We start from the raw sequence: 10,602 nt of genomic DNA, 5'->3' as shown, positions 1-10,602 counted from the left end.
ACTATAGAGGAGATGACAGTTAACAGTACCTTTGATTTGCCACCAAGCTGTCACCAACAGAAGTCTGATGTATTTTCAGAGCAGGTTACAGTTGAAGCGAGTTTTGTTTACGTGCACCACTGTTTTGAAATGATGGAAGTTATTAGTCCCACCTCCAGAGCTTATGACTGGAAGGACTGAGAAAGAAGGGCATGTATCAGGACATTGGAAGGCCTGGAAAAAATTTTAACTGCATCTTAACAGACTCGAGTTTCTTTGTAATCTTATGTGTATTATGTATGTATGCTTTTGGCATCAATATAATCACTAAATTGCCAGAGAAGGTCTGGGGCATAGAAATGGTTACAAAGCCCCTTCCTCAATCCTTTAACTTCTTGAAAGTGTACCCCACGGACTGTAACCTGCCAGGCTCCTCTGTCTATGGAATTATCCAGGCCAGAATACTGGAGTGGGTAGGCTATCCCTTCTCCGGGGGATCTTCCCGACCCAGGACTTGAACCTGGGTCTCCCGCATTGCAGGCAGATTCTTAACCAGCTGAGTGACCGTGGGTCCAGTCTTTCCCTCTGAACCCTGGAGATAAAAAAATCCCTGCCCTCCAGTATTACGGGGAGGATCGTATTCGATACTGTTGTACCAGCTCCCCCATGCCAAGTGCAAGGTGTTCTCAGTATTGGAAGGATGCAAACTGAATGTGACATTCCAAATGGAAGGAAACAGCCACGACTCACATGAATTACTCTGCCGCAGTAACAAAGCACCGCAGATTGGGTGGTTCAAGGAAGAGAAATTGACTGGGGCTTCCGTGGCGGTCCAGTCCTTAAGACTCTGCACTACCAAAGCAGGCAGCAAAGGTAAACTCGTTGGATCCCTGGTGGGGGAATTACGATCCCACCCGCAGTGCAGCGAACGTTTAAAAAAAAAAAAGTAATTTCTCACGATCCTGGAGGCTGGAAGGCTGGGTCAGGATGTTGGCTGGGTGGGGTTCTCCAAAGAGCTCCCTTGGTGTTTGTGTCCTAATAGCCTTTTCTTAGAAGGACACCGGTCAGATTGGATCAGGAAGGGTCACCGTAATGACGGCCTCTGATTTACTTATTACTTTATAAGCTGACTTTCCAAAAGCAGTTGCTTTCCGCATGCTGCAGTCCATGGGGCCGCCAAGAGCCAGACACGACTTAGTGACTGAACTGAGCGGAAGGTATTAGGGCTTAGGACTTGAACACAGGAATTTGAGTGGGGAGACACGATTCACCCCACCTTGAAGGAGAGATGAGGGACTTTCCCGGTGGTCCGGCGGTTAAGAATCTGCCTTCCAGTGCATGTGGGTTAGATCCCTGATCAGGAACTAAGATCCCGCATACCTCATAGCAACAAAGCCCACTTTATCGTTGGGTTGTCTTTATTTACTGCTAAACGCCACAGTGAAGATCCTGTGTGTTGCAACCATGACCCGATGCAGGCGAAAATAAATAAATAAAAATATGCTGTTGGCCCAGCTGGGAAAGAATCCACCTGCAATGCGGGAGACCTGGCTTCAATCCTTGAGTTGGGAAGATCCCCCTGGAGAAGGGAACGGCTACCCACTCCAGTGTTCTGGCCTGGAGAATTCCATGGACTGTATAGTCCATCAGGTCGCAAAGAGTCGGAGGTGACTGAGTGACTTTCACTTTTCTAAAAAAAAAGAAAAGAGAGATTTGATGTCTCCCCAGCTCAAAGGGGAGAAGAAAGGGTACCACCTACCTCATCTCCCCTCCCTGTCAGATGATGGACCTCTCTGTCGTCACCCGTTTACTTCTCCAGGGACGTTCACACTTAGCCTTCTTGTATAACCAGCCCATTTTATGGTTTCCATTCCGGTCTCCCTAAGGAAAATTAGAAGCAAGCCCGCAAAGCAAATGGGCTTCCCTGGTGGCTCAGCTGTAAAGAATCCGCCTGCAATGTGGGAGACCGGGGTTCGATTCCTGGATTGGAAAGATCACCTGGAGAAGGGAAAGGCTACCGACTCCAGTATTCTTGGGTTTCCCTGGTGGCTCAGCTGGTAAAGAATCCACCTGCAATGTGGGAGACCCAGGTTCGACCCCTGGGTTGCAAAGAGCCCCTGGAGGAGGGCATGGCAACCCACTCCAGTATTCTGGCCTGGAGAATCCCCATGGACAGAGAAGCCTGGCAGGCTACATGGTCCACGGGGTCGCAGAAGAGTCAGATGCGATTTAGCGAGTAAACAATAACAACCCTAAAGCAAACAGTGGCCAGAGGTTTGTAAGTCAGGTTGGCGAGCACTCACCCCTTATTTGTTTCATAAGGGAAGCTTGTGGTAGGGAGATGCTTCCTCAAAAGTGAGGCATCCTCTGCTACCATCACCGAGGCATGCAGCACAGCAGTCATGGAGTCTCAGTCCTTTCTGAGATTTGCAAGCAAATATGTGGGCTTCCCAGGTGTCTCTGATGGTAAAGTGTCTGCCTGCAATGCGGGAGACCCGGGTTCGATCCCTGGGTCAGGAAGATCCCCTGGAGAAGGAAATGGCAAACCCACTCCAGGACTCTTGCCTGGAAAATCCCATGGACGGAGGAGCCTGGCGGGCTACAGCCCGCGGGGTCACAAAGAGACAGGACTGAGCGACTTCACTTTCACTTTATTAGCCTATGTCTGAGCAGCTGTAGAAAATCACACGGGCCTCGGTGAAATAAGATATTGGATTCGATGAAAACTGAGCAGTAATTCTCGAGAGAAGCTTAATGCCTCTTCCTACTGTCTCTTTTTTAAAAAAAAAATATTAATAGACTGTTTTTTAAAGAACTGTTTTAGATGTACAGAACAATTTAGCATGCAGTATAGAGAGTTCCATTTTCCCACCTCCTACACGGCATTTCCAATGTGAACATCTTTTGTGTGAGAGTGGTACATTTGTTACCACTCTTTATCGAATCAACATCGATAAAATCCACAGTTGATATTTGAGGTCACTTTTGGTGCTGTATCAGGTCTATCTGTTTGGACAAATGCAGAATGTACGTCACACACCCAATACTCCAGTTCCATACGTAATGGGTTCATGGCCCTGAAAAGTCCCTTGGGAGCCCCACGTTCAGCCCTACTTTCTCATCCTCGGAGGCCCCCGGCAACCACTGACCTGTTTTCTAGAATGTCAGAAATGTTTATTCCTTGGAAGAAAAGTTATGACCAACCTAGACAGCATATTAAAAAGCAGAGACATTACTTTGCCAACAAAGTTCTGTCTAGTCAAGGCTATGGTTTTTCCAGTGGTCACATATGGACGTGAGAGTTGGACCATAAAAAAAGCTGAGTGCTGAAGAACCGATGCTTTGGAACTGTGGTGTTGGAGAAGACTCTTGAGAGCCCTTTGGACTGCAAGGAGATCCAACCAGCCCATCCTAAAGGAAATCACTCCTGAATATTCATGGGAAGGACTGATGTTGAAGCTGAAACTCCAGTCCTTTGGCCACCTGATGGGAAGAATGGAGTCATCGGAAAAGACCCTGATGCTGGGAAAGATTGAGGGGAGGAGGAGAAGGGGAGGACAGGATGAGATGGTTGGATGGCACCACTGACTCAATGGACATGAGTCTGAGCCAGCTCTGGGGAGTTGGTGATGAACAGGGAGGCCTGGCATGCTGCGGTCCATGGGGTTGCGAAGAGTCGGACACAAGTGAGTGATTGAACTGAACTGAACTGAGAATGTCATAGAGTCGGACTTATACAGGCCATAGACTTTTCAGACTGGCTTCTTTCACTCGCTGATGTGCATCTAAAGTTCCTCCATGTCCTTTTGTGGCTGGATAACTCATTTCTTTTCACTGCAGAATAATATTCTATCGTATGGCTGTGTTCCACTTTGCTTATCTGTCCACCTACCAACCAACATCGTGGCTGCCTTTGGCGTTGGGTGACTAAAGCTGCTAGACATCACTCTGTGGGTTTTTCTGCAGACACAAGTTTTCAACTTAGTTGGGTAAAATCCCTGGAGCATAGTTGTATGTTTCTGCTTTATAAGAAACTGACAAACTGCCTTCCCAAGAGGTCTTAAGTTTCACATTCCCACCAGCAAGGCATTCAGAGTTCCTGTTCCTCTGCATCCTGTTAGCATTTGATTTTTTCCTTTTCTTTTTTTGCCCTGCTTGCACTCTCGGTCTCCAGACCTGGAACAGAACTGGGGGGGGGGGGGGGGGGGGGGGGGGCGGGTCTCTGAAGTGAAAGTGTTGGGTTCTAACCACTGGCCCGCCAGGGAGTTCTCGGTACTTTGTCTCAATGTGATATTTCCCTGTGATATATAATATTCCACATCTTTTCATGTGCTTGTTTGACACCTGTTTATCTCTTTGGGGAGATTATCTTTCCAGACCTTTTGCCCACTTTTATTTTGGATTTTTATCTTGCTGTCCAATTTTGAGATTTTTTTTTTTTTTTTTTGCCTATTTTGGGTTCAGTCCTTTATCAGAGATGGATTTTTGCAAATATGATCTCCCAGTCTGTGACTTGTGTTTTCATTCTCTTAACAGTCTCCTTTGTAGAATGTTAAGTTTTTCATTTTAATAAGTCCAACTCATCAACTTTTTTTTAACATGGATCATGTTATTGATATTTCATCTGAAAACTCATCGCTAAACCCAAAGCCATCTACATTTTTCTCCTATGTTTTCTTCTAGGAGTTTTGTGCTTTTGCCTTTTGCATTTAAGGCCAGTGATCCATTTTAAGTTAGTTTCTGTGAAAAGCCTAAGGTTTGGGCTAGATTAATGGTTTTGTTTGTTTTGTGAATGGATGTCTGTTGTTCCAGCACCATTTGTTGAAAAGGATATTCTTTCTCCATTGAGATACCTTTGCTCTTTTGTCAAAAATTAGTTGACTATATTTGTGTGGGTTCCGGCTGCCCTTTTATTACAAATTTGGCTGCTCTTTAGGGGGAATATTGATAGTATTTGTTGCAAGCAGATTCTTGTATTCCAGCTCCTTCCACCAGCAACCAAAAATAATTGTTTGGGATACAGATATTGTGCAGTGGATAACTGTGGAAATCATTGCTGCTGAGGCCTCCACAGTAGCCTTTATACCCTTGTCAGAATGCACTAGCTCCTTTCCTGCTTGACTTTAATGTGCTTTTCTTTTTTCTTCCACCATTTGAAAAATCTGAAAGCCAGATTAAATATAATAGTCTAATTTACCACCTACCTACCACCCATCTAGCATTCAGAAAGTGGGATTTCAGTGTTATTATGGTAAATGTAGGGGGTGGCCTTTCCTATCTGGGGTCTTACAAAGTCCCTGGGGTCTCCTAGGACTCTCTGATAAAGGTGCTCCAGTCTTTACTTCTAAGAAGACCCCTGGGATTGCTGGGAGCCGATCAAACAGGAACGAAGGACTCCAAGCTCCCTTTCATTAGTTAGAAGCAAGTGAAAAGTCGCTCAGTCCTGTCCGGCTGTTTGCGACCCCATGGACTATACAGTCCATGGAATTCTCCAGGCCAGAATACTGGAGTGGGTAGTCTTTCCCTTCCCTTTCTCCAGCGGACCTTCCCAACCCAGAGATCGAACCCAGGTCTCCCGTATTGCAGCCGGACTCTTTACCAGCTGAGCCAGATCAGCTGCAAAAACCGGCCACGCTGAGGCGTAGGAGGGAGCGAGGATTTCCCCCACTTTCCCAAACTTTAAAAAGTGATTGGTATCTGCCAAGCCATCAAAACATACAAAAGAAGCCTTTCTCCTCGTCCGGTTAGGTTCGGAATTTCCAAGCAGCTCCCGACCAGCAGCTAGCGTTGGCAAGCCCGAGAGGGCCAGGTTTGGCTGCGCGGCTACTAGAGAGTGTGCGGTAGCCGAGGGCCGACGTCCCCGTAGAGCGGAGCGCGGTAATGATGTCAACTTGTTATTTACTTTCCAAATCTGAATGACTGAGCAAGGCGAAAGGAGAAATCAATCAACCGCAATGTGACCCTACAGGCGGAAAAAAACGCAGCGCTCCCACCAGCGGGCGGTGGGGGGGAAGGGAAGCACGTGTAACCCGCAGAGTTGCATCAGGCGCGCTTGCCTGCCCGAGTTTTCTGTTGCATAGCCTTGGGTTTTTTTTTTTTTTCCGATTGCATGAAAAGACCTCAGCCTCAGTCCTCACAAGCCCTGGGAGCCCGAGAGCCAGGCCGGGCAGGCTGGAGGCAAGGCCCCGCCACGTCCTTTTGTGTGTGTGTCTCCGTGTGTGTGTGGTGGGGGTGGGGAGAGGCTTGAATGGCAACCGGTAGAAAAGAAGGGCAAAATCTATTCTGCTGATTCACAATTATGGAGACCGTGTAAGTGTCTTTTTTTTTTTTTTTTTATTGGTGTGCTCGAATAATGGTGCAGTCACCGTCGTTTGAAATCATTGACGTTTTACAGCAATATTCGGCAACGTCATTTTGAGGCCGCCTTTTAGAATGGAGGATCAGCCCCTTAAAAAAAAAGTCACCTCGCCACCCCTCCCCACACGGTCAGGAACAACAAACGGCCCAGTGTCCCAGAAAGGAGCAAGCGAGGTTACAGTGCAAAATGCTGAGTGTCCTGGGCTCTTTAGGGCAAAAAAACCCCCCAAAAAAACTCGTTAGGCACCAAAGGGAGGGGCCGGCTTACTTGAAAATATTCGCCAAAGCAGACATCCAAGGTGCTGGGGTGCGTGTGCAGCGCGCGCGTGTTTGTTTCAGCGAATTGAGGTCACGCGTGGTGGGCAGTTCTCACCAACCCGGAGGGGGAGAAGGCAACCTGGGGCCTTGGGTTCACCGAGTCAGCTATTGCAACAGCAAACAGCTTTGCAAATGTCCCAGGTTCTGCAGCCTGCGGCTGGAGGTGGGGGTGGGGACGGGTGAGAAGGCCTCGGGGTCCCGGTTCTACCACCACGCCCCCCCAAACCCCCGCCTGGAGCCCCCACACCCCAGCTCCTGGCGTCCACCCCAGTGTGTCTTGAGTTTCTTTTTCCCCAAGCGCCTTCCCTGCTAGAGATTTTTGCAAAGGTGGAGGCTTCACTGGAGCCCCCACTTTTGGGGGGAAGGGGAAGAGACCAGGGTTGGGGGTGTCCTCTCGGCTGGCGACTTGGAGGGGGCTGGCACCCTCAGGCAGGTTCGGGGAGGGGGGTTCATCTTTGAGCTGGGGGAGGGTGGCCCTGTCTCCCTGCCCCCCTCCTCCCCGGAGACCACGGGGTGGCGACCCGGTTCCTGTCCCCTCCTGGATAATGGGTTTGGGACTGGGTGGGGGGTAGGCCGGAGTTTCCTGCTGCGCACCCCCCTCCCCACGGAGGCCTCGGGGTTGGGACAAGGTTAGCAGAGAGGAGGGAAAAGGCCCGGGTTCCCCTCACCCACCCCAGGCGTGGCGGGGAGGGGGGAGTACAGGGGAGGGGGGAGTGAGGGACAGGGTAGGATTAGAGGGTCCCCCTCCGTGGGGGAGGGGCTGGATTGGGACGCCAGTCTTCCCCCCCCCCCCCCGAGGCCGTGGGGGAGGGGCCCGGGCTCTCACCCCCGGCGCCGTGGGGGAAGGGCAGGCCTGGGTGTGTGTGGGGGGTGTCCCTATCCTCCGTGGGGGAGGGGCTGGCCTGGGACGCGGCCCCTTTGGGCGTGGGGGAGGGGGCAGGGGACCCGGGCTCCCCTTCCCCGGCGGTGGGGGAAAGGGTAGGCTGGGGGCCATGGGGGAGGGGGGGCTGGACTGGGACGCGGCCCCTTTGGTCGTGGGGGAGGGTGACGGGGAGGGGACCCGGGCTCCCCTTCCCCGGGCGGTGGGGGAGGGGGCAGGCTGGGGGCCATGGGGGAGGGGCTGGCCTGGGACGCGGCCCCTTTGGGCGTGGGGGAGGGGGCAGGGGACCCGAGCTCCCCTCCCCGGGCGGTGGGGGAGGGGCTGGCCTGGGACTAGGCCTCTTTGGGCGTGGGGGAGGGCGATGGGGGGGCCCAGGTGGGGGAGCGCGCAGGGGCCCCTGGCTGTGGGGGAGGGCGCACACTGGGGGCCGTAGGGGGTGATGGGGGAGGGCGATGGGGGGTCCCGGGTGGGGGAGCGCGCAGGGGCCCCGGGCTCCCCTCCCCCGGCGGCGGTGGGGCGGGCGCAGGCTGGGGGCGGCGCCCGGGGCCGTCCTCCCGGCCGGGGTCGGCGTTCCGGCGGCCGCTCCCCAGCGGAGGTCACTGGCCGCGCCGGTCCCTGCCGCGTCCCGCCCTCTCCCGCCGCCGCCGCCGTTTCCCCCCCCACCCCCGCCCGCCCCGTCCTCCGCGCTCGGGAGCGAGGAGCCGCCCGCGCCCCCGCCCCGCCGCCGCCGCCGCCGCCGCCGCCGCAGCGCCCTCGCCGCCATTCGGCACCCGAAACTTTCCAGCGCCCGCGCGTCTCGGGGACTCGGCGGCGGCGGCGGGGGGCGCGGGCGCGGGGCGGGGGCGGCCCGGGGGGGGCGGTGCGCGGCGGCTCCGGGCGCCGGGCCCTCGGCGGCCGCGGCGCGGCCCGGGCTCGGCGGCGGCGGCGGCCGGCGGGGCGCAGGCTCGGAGCGGCGGCGCCGGACACAAGTTGCGCGGCTCGGGGCGAGGTGAGTGCGCGCGCGGGGCTCGGCCCGGGCCGGGCGCGCTGCGGAAACTTCTCTTTCTCGGGCTTGGGGGGAGGCCCGGGCCCAGCTCATTCCCGCCCTCTGAGGGGTCAGGCCGGCCGCCGGGCCGCCCGAGGACCCCCGTCTCCGGTAGGGGGCGGGGGTGCAGTGGAAAGGGGGTGCCCAGCTTCCCCAAGTGTCCCCCGGGGGCTCGGGCTGGGGTGCTGCGCGCGCTCCCTGCAGGCTGAACAATACCCCGATGGGGCCGCTCCCCCAAAGTGCCGGCGCGTCGGGGGTTGGGGGGGGGGCGGGCGGAGACTGGAGCGTGGGTGGGGAAGCTTCTTTGTTTTGGGGAGGGGGGAGGTGACCGGTAAGTTTTGGCGAGGGGGGTGGGGGTGGGGAGCGCTCCATTGGTCTCCCCGGTGCTGCTTTTGTCTGCTGGGCCCGGGGCTGGCCGGGCGAACCTGCGCGGCCGCGGGGACCCCCCCCTCATGGGGGAGGGGAGCCCCATTCATCGTCCCCCGTGGGGGGCGCGGGCCAGGACACCGGGGGACGTGCGGCGGCGGCGCGCACAGGGCCGCTGAGTGGCGGGCAAGGCAGCGCGGGCCCGCGGCGCTTCAGTTTCTGCGGCGCGGAAACTGTCAGGAAGTGGGGAGCCCCTCCCCAACTTGCGCCCCCAGCCACCCACCCCGGCCCGAGCGAGGAAAACAGGGTGGGGACCACTTGGGTGGGTTGGGGGGCGTCCCTGGGCGATCTACAGAGCGCGCCCTGGGAGGGGGGGGGCGGCTGTAAACCTGTTGCGCCGGGTCTGGGGGGGAGGGGTGCCCCGAGATCCGCGTGCCAGGCGGTGCTTCCTCCCGCCCACCCCCCCACCCGGCCACCGCCACCCTCCCGAGGGGACCTCGCCCACGGAGGTGGGGGTGGCCGTTGCTCGGAATGGAGTGAGGCGCGCCATCGTGGGGGTCGGGGGCCACCGGAGGTCGCCGGGGACTGTGACACTTGGGGGTCGCTAGAGGGCCCCCCCCCCCCCCCCCCCCCCCCCCCGCCTTCCCCGGGCGCTGGGACTTCACGTGCGTGGCCCGCGCCCAGAATGGTTTTAAGCACGGCCTGGCCTTCTTCCGAGTCCACTGCAAATTCCACGAAGTTAAAAAGTCCGAGGTGTGTTGTTGTTGTTTATTTTTTTCCCCTCCTGTCGCCGATGTTGTAGAGCGAAGCCCCCAAAGAAATAGAAATCCGTTTCCCCTATTCCTTCTGCCGCGATTTGGGCTCTCGCTAGGTTTTGGCACATGTGGCTTGAGCTGCCTTGGATGTTTTTCTATCCAGACGCGCCGCCTGAGCCCCTGGGTTAACCTGGAAGGCGAGGGGCGGGACTCCAGCCTGGGGCGGGGGCGGGGGGGTGGTGATGGCCGGGGAGGGTCCGGTTAAGTCCAGCCTGATCGGTGGCCTCGGGGGTAGCAGATGCTGGAAAATCTTCTGGAAAGTTTAGCCATTCCTAGAAAAGACAGCGATCGGGTGGGGGTGGGCGAGATGTCGATTATGGAAACCATTGAGACTTGAATACGCTTCTCATGTGAAAGGGATGTTCAGATATCTCAGATGTGATGCACATTGCCGCGGACTACCACCCAGCTGGATAAAGAATCCGGAAATGAAAGTTTGAAGTCCCATCCCTTGACCCACGTCTTAACATGGCCCCTGAAGGATCATTCCATGTGAAGTTCCTTAACTGAACACACACCTGTGGAACAGCCCGTGAAGACTCTTAAGGTGTTTTTTATTTGGTGCTCTGCGAAGCAGGGAGGTTGGCTCTGCTCTTATTCCAGGACTTAGTCACTCCAGGTATCATCAGCTCCCCTCCTCCCCATCATTGAAATTTCACCCCTGGAGCCTGAGTCTCGTCCCTCCTGTAAATTGGGGTGTTTTTAGTTAAAGTGCCTGCAGTCAATCCCCTTTGAACCAGAGGAGCGTCAGTGTTCTCATCCCTGCTGACTTCCTGAATGTACCTGGGTGGGAGGTTTGGAGCTTTCAGTGCTAGGCGGCCAAAGATGGGTATAGAGTCCCTGAGTCCCGCTCTGTGGGGACA

General features: G+C 55.5%; 1 protein-coding gene across 5 annotated transcripts in view; it reads left to right on the top strand.

Moving 5' to 3' along the window:
* Positions 1-8,449: 8,449 nt before the first annotated feature.
* TBL1X (transducin beta like 1 X-linked) overlaps positions 8,450-10,602 on the top strand; it is a 238,206-nt gene continuing 236,053 nt past the window's right edge. For 3 of the 5 annotated variants that reach the window (XM_061137238.1, XM_061137240.1, XM_061137236.1), the window contains exon 1: positions 8,450-8,522. The gene's annotated coding sequence lies outside the window, so the exon portion shown is untranslated. The remainder of the gene's footprint in view (positions 8,523-10,602) is intronic. The other 2 variants (XM_061137239.1, XM_061137237.1) reach the window with 1 other exon arrangement.

This window comes from Dama dama, chromosome X (genome assembly GCF_033118175.1).
Source record: "Dama dama isolate Ldn47 chromosome X, ASM3311817v1, whole genome shotgun sequence".
NCBI classification, from domain to species: domain Eukaryota; kingdom Metazoa; phylum Chordata; class Mammalia; order Artiodactyla; family Cervidae; genus Dama; species Dama dama.
Note: the sequence above shows the minus strand (reverse complement) of the source record. Positions and strands in the feature narration are given on the sequence as shown.